At 46.6% G+C, this 9,945-nt stretch overlaps 2 long non-coding RNA genes across 3 annotated transcripts in view; both read left to right on the plus strand.

Moving 5' to 3' along the window:
* Positions 1 to 8,393, plus strand: part of LOC145420240 (uncharacterized) — a 115,708-nt gene extending 107,315 nt beyond the window's left edge. The window contains exon 4 of the long non-coding RNA XR_013901559.1: positions 8,182 to 8,393. This is a non-coding gene — a long non-coding RNA (uncharacterized LOC145420240). The remainder of the gene's footprint in view (positions 1 to 8,181) is intronic.
* On the plus strand, positions 956 to 7,689 carry LOC145420241 (uncharacterized). 2 transcript variants are annotated; one of them, XR_013901561.1, is made up of 3 exons: positions 956 to 1,623; positions 2,231 to 2,285; positions 6,797 to 7,689. It is a non-coding gene; the product is annotated as an uncharacterized LOC145420241 (long non-coding RNA). The 2 variants fall into 2 exon arrangements; XR_013901560.1 differs by having other exon boundaries at positions 1,050 to 1,623; positions 6,800 to 7,689.
* Positions 8,394 to 9,945: the final 1,552 nt, after the last annotated feature.

Consider the following 9,945-nt stretch of genomic DNA (forward strand, 5'->3'; position numbering starts at 1 on the left):
GCTGCGATGGTCCGATGTGACAGGTGTCAGTCAAGTTCTCCGGTCGGGAGCGCGTCATGCCCGTCGTCGCCCCACCCAGCGGCCGTGTTTGTTTCTGGCTCTGCAGACCTGCTGCAGGTTTGTTTGCAGTCCTGCTGCTTTGTTGTCGTGCGCGTGGGCTACAGCCTGACAGATCTGGGTCTCTCTTGACGTACCGCTTGGCTGGCCGGGTGCAGATTCCTGGCCGTTACCAGCAGATAATAAATACTTGGAGAGAGCGGAATGGGATGGGTAAATCGGTGGCACCTGAGCTGGATGCAAAGTTTCATTAGCCAGGTGGTTTATTATTTTGGCTTTTGCACATTTATCCACACGCGTGTGAAGTTTAACCATACTTGTGTTTGAGCCTACACGCCTCAGCGTGCATGCGTGTGCGCCTTTGTCTGCCTGCTGCAGGCTCTCACCATCAAAGCAGGCTAATATTAGCACCTGACAGAAGACTGGCTCTATCTGGACACAAAGCAGGTGATAAATGAGGATTGCTGCATTGTGTGTGTGTGTGTTGCGCGTGCACACGTACGCGAACGTGTCAACGGGGAGACTGTAAAATATGTAGCATGATTATTTTTCACAACGGCTGGCTTACAGAGGTGGATCGTGCTGCAGATCCAGATGCTCGGTTTTCTACTGCAGCTGCATTGAGAAGCAGCACGACGTGACGGGAGATTAGCCGGGCTGCAGACGCAGGCGGTCGATCGCTCGCAGAAGGAAAGCAAGAGGGCAGTGTGGTCTCGGGGATTTTTCTTTTCTTCCTTTTTTTCCTCTCTCCTTCCCAGCCTCTTCGGGCCCGTCGCTGATTTGAGCCTGCAGCCAGTTGTAGGTCGCTGCTCTCCTTCGTTTCGCTCCATCTGTCCCTCCCCCCATCATCTCTCCTCTTTTTCTCCCTCCCTCCCTCCCTCTCACTCTCTCTCCCTCTCTCTCCATACCAAAGCCTGGGGGAGCCAGTGGAGATTAAATGTAGCCTGTATAAGCCAAAGCACATCATGTAGCAATGTTTCTATGGCCCCTCTCTCTCTCTCTGAGAGGATAGTGTGAAAGAGGTCGGCTGGTGTGAGGCGCAGAATAAGACAGCAGACAGAAAGACTGGAAAAGTGGATTTTTGTTGGTTTTTCTTTGCATGCCAGCAAAAGAGTGGATTTGTTTTCTGTTTGGAAAATGGACAACAGCGAGGTGGGAGAAAAAAAGGAGAAAAGGACGACTTTCTCCTGCCCCTAACCCCCCCACCCCCCACCCTGTCTGATACAGAGGAAAAGTGGGCCTCTGGCTGTAAGCGATTACAGCTGTGAGGCAAATTAATGGATGATCTCTCCCTCTCTTCTCGTTCTCCTTCGATCAGCACGGGCAGGAGAAAGAAAAAGACTGAGGGAGACTCTCTGGGAAGGAAGAGAAGGGAGAGGGAGGTATGCTTTTTCTTTTTCTCCTGTCTTCCCTCCTTTCCACCTCTGCATGTGATTGGAAAGAGAAAGCGGAGCGAGACAAGAGATCAGCAGGCACATTGGTTTTTGTCCTTTAACTTGGGTGTGCGTGCACGTCCTCCCCCTTTGTCACCAACCTGCGCCCGAGACCTGCAGGTTTGGACACAAAGTAAGTAGAGGCTGTGTGTGTGTGTGTGTGTGTGTGTGTGTGTGTGTGTGTGTGTGTGTGTGTGTGTGTGCGCACACCCCCCGCCCCTTTCTCGCCCCTCCTCACGTCGGTGAGGCAGAAGCTGGCATGCTTCACTGGCTGTGAGCGCTGATTCTGAGGCTCAGCTCTCTTCTTTTACCTCCTTCTCTCGCTGCCTCTCGCTTACCTGTCTTACCTAACCTTAACTAGTGCATCCTTGCAGTGCTTTGTTTTCCTGGAAACGGTCTCAGCGACTGTCCTGACCGGACTGCGTGCGTGTGTGTGTGTGAGAGAGAGAGCAGCAAGAGCAAAGTGATAGAGGGAGAGGGAATGTGCACATGGTTCATTCCGGCTCAGTCCTACCACCCATCCTCATCTTTCTCGTCTCCGTGCCGCTCGCTATTTATTCCGCCTGAGCTCCAGCAGGACTGACCGGCCTCGGCTTTGTACCGCTCTCATCATTTTTTCTTCAAATAAAATGAAAGGAAATCTCTTTTTCTGAGCGTTAGCGGAGCCTTGCTGGCGTGCTGTAAGTTTAAATCTGAGCTTTCTTTCTCTCTGTCTCCTCTTTCTTCCCCTCCCTGAGCAGGCAGTGAGCTCGGAGAGCAGCGAGCGATTGGGGCATCCTGGATCCAAAGGGGAGGGTGAGTCGATACCAACAAATTCTCTTCCTCTCCGCTCCCCATCTGTTTCCTACGCTTTAGACCACCATGGTAGCAAGAAGGAACTGTAGAGCTTTGTCATCAGGCTTGTCTTTTTCCCTGCGCAGCCTCTCGGGAGGATTGGGAAGCTTGTGCTGAACAGGGATGTGCACTTGTAAGCACTGAGCGGTCGCCAAACGATTTTTGTTGCACCAGGCAAAAGGCATGTCGGTCGGACGAGCATGCAAGTCATCGTGTGAGATGGACTGTGAGATGCTGCGCTGGTCTGGCGCAAATTTCAATGCTGAAGCCGATGCATCCACGCGGGGCTTTTGTCTTTTGCATCTCCTGCAAGTAATGGTTACTAAAGGACAGAAGCAGATCTTTGGACATACAGTACGGCAGCAGGCTCTGTACCTGATGGCAGGAGGCATTTTTCAAAGTGCTGTATTGTTCAGCCGAGGTGGGGGAGGGGGAGAGAGATAGTTGAGGGAGGGGGGCTGGCCAGTGTTGTGTCTGGCTGAGGCTTGCACTTGTTGTATGCTCACGAATGCATAGGGGGCTGTGGAGCTTGCAGCTAATGCATTGCCTCTGAGGCTGTGCGAGGCAGAGCTCACTCTGTATGCAGGAGACGCTCTGAGTCCTCATTTGACTTATAAGCAAGTCCAGCACACGGAGGTTATTCCTGCGCAGGAATACGAGTGATTTCCGAGAGGGTTCAAAGCAGCTGTGCAACGAGGGAGAGGAGTTCGTTTAGGATACGCGTCTTTCTCCATCCCTGAGACCCTAACTTGTGACGTTGTGCTTTCATGTCCACGGGTTAGGCTCTCGGGAGCTGAGAGAGATGCACAGGCAGCGCTATCTCCCGCACCTTCCTGCCTCCAACAATGGCGACCGAAGGGGGGGGGGGGGGGGGGGCCGTGGCGCAGTGAGCTAAGGCGTTAACCATGTCACACTTCACAGCTTGACTCACACCCTGGCATGATGTTGTTACCTGGAGTTTTCGCTCTTCCCGTCTGCCCGCTTTGCCGCCTCGCTTCTTCACAGCACATGAAATCAAGTAGAGCTGGTCAAATATCTGGGCTTCAGTTGATGGGAGTGTAGCATCGTGCACGCTTTATTGAAGTCATGTGACAGAGCTGAGGCCGCCTGAGCTAAAGGTGTGCAGAGGGGTGACAGGAAGCGATCATCTTGTTACAGCTGAGGCTCGATTCTCGCAGTATGGACCACAAGCACCATGTTGGACCGCATAGAAAAGCTTTACGCTAAAGTAACATGTTGATGAATCTCCGCAGGATTCTGTGTTTGAGTTTTCGTGTCACGTGGTCTGAAAAAGAGGGCCCACTCAGAGCTGTAATGGCTAATAATGACTAATACTTACTGTTAGTTACTAATTTTTTAAAAACAGCTTCAGGTGGAGCACTGAAGCTAACAATGCTCGCTAAAACCAGTACATGTTCCTGCTAAAGCCAATAGGTGTTGCTGAGCAGCTTGTGATGGATGGTGCTAATGCCGTGGCGATGGTGTCAGTCTCGTCTTGTGCACAGTGATAAGTCTTGCAGCCCTTTTGCAGCAGGCCTGGATACTTGCTCGGCGTCCGTGACTTGAGAGCAGCACAGAGGGATGTCGAGAGCGTGACTATGACAGCTCTGTACATGATGTGCTTGACCTCAGCAAACCCTCGCCAACATTAACGCTTATTCGCGCGTGCCAACGCAAAGCAAAGGTGACAACGTGAAAACACTGGGAGGCGGCTAGCAGCCATCGCCGGGGCATTTCTAAACTACGATGATACCACCACCGACCGCGATCCATGAATGAACGGTGCAGCTGCTGAGTCGATTCTGATTGGACTCTGGTGTCTAGCTGCGACACTTTGTCATCGATAGTAACGAGGATCCTACCTGCTGACTTGGTCATAGAGGCACGTGGTGGCTTTTGTTGCACGAGCTTCATTTCTCACCCAGCTGCTGGTTAATGGGTGAGATCTGCACATCCACTCCACCCTGCAGGTCGCTCTCGCGATACCCATTTGCAGAACAGCAGCAGCTCTTTGACTACCTGATTCTTCGATATCTGCCTGAACTCCTACTCCACCGTGTTGTGGCATTAATGGAGCGTAGCAGGGTATCGATGATAAGTTATCTCCATGGATACTCCCCTTCATGCAGAAAGTTCAGTGCTAGATTTGTGCGTTTCATATTTTAGCAAGGTAATTAGCAGGGTCGATGTACGATGGTGACCCTAATGCTAAACTCATTTTCATTAGTAAATGCTTCAGTGTAACGGTTTCCACTTCACTTGTGTTTCTTGCATTGACAGTTATGTGGTATAATATACCGATGTGTTGAGCTTCACCCTCTCAGTGCTTTGCCTCCGATCAGAAGAACCTTTCATCGTGTTGTTGATGAACCAACATGGACTGTAGCTTGAACCCTGCTGTCTTATGTAACGCCTCTGTGAGCCCCGTCTCTTCTTTTACATTCTCTCTGCCTCCAAATCGCTTTTGATTCGCTCAGCTCAGTGAGCGCACACTAACCTGGAGCAAGTTAGCGCCTAGCCGCTAAGCTCCAAAGGAGCCGCAGGCTTGCGTCGTCCATTGTTCGGCTCCTCTGCACACTGTCTGTACACTGTGTCCCCAAAGCTGAGCCAGACATGGAGGACAGACACTTACAGTGTGACTGCTGGGCATGTACCAGCTACGATAAGCTGCTCCATCACCCAGATTATGTTAGGATCTTTATAGAAAATGTGTTTCTGTGCTTGCTTTTCCACAGCAGAGTCTGGAGTGGTGGTCTGGAATAACGCGTGCCTTGCAAAGCTGCTGCACCACACAATCCCAGGGATTTACTCTAGTCTAGTTTTAGTCTCCAGACTTGCAAAATTCAGCCGGGAATGGCAACAGTTGATTGTAATCCTGTTTAATGTGGACGAACTTTCCGTTAAGACGGACTGCTGAAGGCCGACCCTGGTGTGGGTTTGTGAGGACGGTCTGTTGGTTATGCCTAAACCCTCTCGTGAAAATCGAGTCAGCTTATTTCAGAGTAAAAGTGAGAAAGCTCGATCGGCACGCTGTGAAAATGCATCGACGTAGGCGACAGACGGCTGGCGATGAGCCTCTTTGTGGCAGCGGGGATGGTTTCCCTCTGCATCAGCCTCGCTCGCCAATCTGCAGCTTTTTTTCTGCCACTCCCTTCGACACACAGCCGCTCTCTGCTGCAGGCGGGAGAAGCTCATTCATCAATAACCAGTGTGCTTCCTACACTATCTGTCAACACGTCTGTGATGTGATGTGTGTGTGTGTGTTCCCCATACTGCAGAGGGGATCGCTGCCCCTTCCAAGTCTGTCGGTGAAACAAGATGGCGTCGCAGCTCCACGTGGGTCCTCTCGTGCCGGCCAATGCTCGCTACCCACGGCATCTGAGAGCAGCAGAGGGCATTTTTTTGTTTTTTTCTAACTGTTGCACACCTGGGGCCGATTTTCTCGCCGCGTAGCTGGAATTGCTGAGGCTCTCCTCGGCTCTGCAGCTTGGCCAAAGATTTAGAATTTGGGGCACGTCCAGAGCTTTCATTGTTTCTCTCATTTCTGTTCGCCCGGTCTGGGCACCGACTGCCAAACTGTACGCTGTTCTGTCTGCCATCTGGGCGGCTTTGAAATGCGCTGGTGGGATGGACCGGTGCATTTTCAGCATCACTTGTCGTTTGTCTGGGTGTGTTGGTGCGCAAGCCTGTGTGAACGAGGCAAGTTTAGAGGAGCTTTACGCACAGCCGCATTACAGCAGCAGATTAACCAGACTACAGACTAACGAACCTCATTAATCTGAGAGTCGCCCACAGTATGTCAACAGTCACACACACACACACGCAGGCGCACGTCTGTGCATTAAAAAGCTCCTCCAATAAAGAGCCAGGTAGTGACGAGCGGCAGCTGCAGGTCACTTTGCATTTAAAGAAAGGCTGGAAATCCCCCGATGAGTCAACGTGTAACCCTCCTGTGCATCATCATCATCGTCGTGTGTTTTTGGTGGTTTTTGTACGTTTGAAGGAAAACATGCTGAAGCACACGAACCAGAAAGCTGTGCTCATCATTTCTTTTTGTTAACATATTTATTTCAATTGGTCGGGGAGATAATATCAGAAACATATTTGGTGGTGGGAGAGCGATGCATCAGCTGGATCTGGATGAGATCAAGTCTGTGACACAATTTGAGGCTTTTGCTTCTATGAATCAGTGCAGCCTCCTATTACAACATAACAGTGATTATGAGCTTTGTTTATAACGGTAAAAATGACTTGTCCTGTATTTCAGTCTTTCCTCTGAAGCTGGAGTCGATAAAAGTCGTAAAAACTCTTCCTGTTGAGCGATAATGTGAAAATCTTTTCAGAATGTTATTAAAGCAAAAGCTTTTATTTTCTAAACACTAACAGGTATCAGTACAGAAGTATTTTATTGATTAAGATAAACTGAACAGTCATGCTGTAAACACTGAATCGTTTCATTCTTTCTTTTAAAGCAGAAAATCCTGCAGGATCTGCAGTGGATGTGGATCTGCAGGATCCACATGTGCGCGCCGACCTGGACGAGGCACCTTCGACTTTCTGTTCAAACTGAACAGGCGTCCTCTGACGTGTGTTCATGAAGAACGTTCAGAGCTGCGATCCTTCTTTGGCGCCGATTACCTTAAATGTGAAATAGAGGGTGCGATTTAAAGCTTAAAACTCTGTCCCAGTACTGGAGCTGTCTGAGATGAATAAACTTCCATCTAATTCCTGTCTCAGTGAACTGTCTTGGTATTGTAGCTTCATGCTGCTCTGTTCATCTGTGGTGGCTGTGATGCTTTTGTTTTAGCCTTCACAATGTGCTTCTAGTGGAAACGGAGCGAAGAACAGAATTTGTATCGTGTGTGAAGTTCCTGTTAGATCATTTAACAAAGCCGGCGCTCGTTATAACCGACACGATACTGAAATATGCTGCATCTCAGATTTAAGCCAAGCTACTGAACAGCACTGCAGCTTGACATACTGTACAGAGCCTGTTACGACCTGCCCAGCAGTCTCGTGTGACTCAATTCACCATTTTTTCTCCAAACCCAGTTTTCCGACTGGTTAATGTGCTCCATTAATCCACACACACGTGTGTTTTTGGATATTTCCAGATGATCCAGTTGTGCTATTTTTAGACTATTTGTCACAAGTTGTTTTATATTATATTCTGATGTAAACTTCGATTCACCCTCCTGTGTTATCTCAGTTTGTGGAATTATTTGTTTAATTCAAACCGACTGTGGTGAATCTGGACGCCACGTTTGTTCATATAGATACTTCAATTTCTTCTGAATAAATATAGAAGTTTTTTCTCTTCCTTCTGATGTGTCCTGCGTGTCTAAATAAAACCTCACTGCTGTCATTTCACGTGACTGTCAATTCTTTCAACTCTTACACTTATTAATAGAAGCTCTGTGTGAAGCGTGAGATTCGGCCGTCTAACGTGTTTTTATTTCATCTTTGGGAGTATTTTTATACTCTATTATTAAAGCTCCTACTGTTGTTTTTGTTTCTGTGAGTTACGGAGACGTGTTACAGGATCTCCTTAAAAACAATAAATTAAAAAAGACAGCTGACGAGGACGATGTCAGTCTTCTTTCAGCTCTGTCCATATGTCTTTAAATGAGACATTTTTATATTGTTGTGAAACATGAGTCTTTTTCTGACCGGACCTACATTAATGTTTGCATGATTTATTAAAAGTGTGCAGATATCAATAAGTGTTTCTTTGTTGCTTTTAGAGGAAAATCAGCACATTCTTGGTTTCAGTGTTGTGGTTGTGTTTTTCAGGCTGTGCTCAGGCTTCGTTGTGTAACAGCTTTTAAATGACTTTGTCTCTCTCTCTCTCTTGCAGCCTTTTAGACCAGGTCAGGACATGTCGGGGAACAGTTCATGAACACGAGATGCATATAACAACCAGCTGCCCACACGCTGTGTAGACATCTTTCTTTTATAGCTTATAGTTTGACCAGGACATGCGTGTGATCTCTGACAGTAGGAGCTGCTTTTTAATGCTTCACATGTCTCTGTAATGTAAACATGTAAATAAAGTCTTAATGAAATGTCCTTGTTTTCTGTTCTTTGACGAAATGTACCAACATTTTAACATTTATGGGAAATGAAGAATGCTAACACAGATGTGCTAGTGTTAGCTAATGTGTTTCTTATTCATATATGAAACTTATTCACTGTGTTGGGCGATTTCTAGTTTTCTGCTTCAAAGTATAATTGTTGACATGCAAACACTAGCATGCAGTGTTTTGTGAGCAGTGCAGTGTTTAAGATATCAGTGCTAATGTACCCCAGTATCTTTGGTCACATGTCAACATGGTTAACAGTCCAACACCACACGTGGTGAATTTTTATACACTTTGAAAAAATGTCTAGTCCGGTTTAAGCACAATGCAACACAGTACCTTTAAGTGGTACGGCTAAAACTGTGATATATGCAGTGTACTAGTACCTCCAACCTAACAGTAACAATATTCTCAAAAAGTATACTATTAAATTTGATACATAGGTCACAGGAGAATCCTCACGTTTCACCGGTCCATGCAGCACAGTTCATTCTACCTCATCCTGCCTCCTCATCCTTACTGATTCACCACATTTCCAAGAAGTACTTTGAACACCCCGAGAGTTCTGTCTGGACTTGTTACTTCCACATAGCTGTTGGTTTAATATTGGACGGTGATAACGAGACGGATTATGGACACATAAAGCTTCTTTTGCAGAAGGATTAGTGAGTGCGAAGATGGTATGAGAGTACACGGGGCCTGTACCTTCTCCAGAGTTCATCCTATGGTTGGTGAAATCAGATCATAGCTATAGCTTCACACACATACACATACAGGGAAGATGATGCTGCAAATAATAGTGTATTTTTTGGGAAAATCAAACAATATCAATTTAGAATAAAGGAACATTTTTTTGTGTTCATTGAAATAATCTTTGAATAAAGTGACGCACTAATGGATCGTTCAAAGTTGTCGTCTTCATTTTATTTTCACTTCTTAAAGAAACATCACATTTGTAACTACACATTTTTCTCAGTGAGCTGAATGCTAGAGTCAGCCAATAATAATGAATCATGTCAGTTTCTGCTCACAGTTATCAGGTAAGTTCATCAGGATTGACTTTAGTGGCTTTCTTTACATGCAGAGTCATTTAAAGAATGAGTATCTAACAAACACACACTATGTTAAACCTGCGGGCACATATTTGGATGTATTTCACTGTTTCCACACTTGGATGTCCCGAGCCTCTCACCTCCACGTGAGTCCATCTAACACTCGTCCTGTGATTTGCCATGAAATGCTTGAATTATAGAAAACAAACAGCAGAGTGGAAATTCGTTGTAAAACATGATTTTTAACAGGATATTTTGACGTTTGGTTTTAGAGTCGTGCTTATTTTCCAAAACTGTCACTTGAGACTCAATTTCTGCATTTTTTTAATGTAAAATGAGGAAAAATCAAATACAGATTACCATCTAATCAAATGTATTTCTTTTGGTATTGATTGTAATGTCTTAATGATTCAAAGATGATTAGGACTGTTGCACCAAAGAAGCTGATTAAATCTGTTTGTCAGCCGTGACCACTGGAACAAATATGAG

This window comes from Astatotilapia calliptera, chromosome 14 (assembly GCF_964374335.1).
Source record: "Astatotilapia calliptera chromosome 14, fAstCal68.1, whole genome shotgun sequence".
Classification (NCBI taxonomy): domain Eukaryota; kingdom Metazoa; phylum Chordata; class Actinopteri; order Cichliformes; family Cichlidae; genus Astatotilapia; species Astatotilapia calliptera.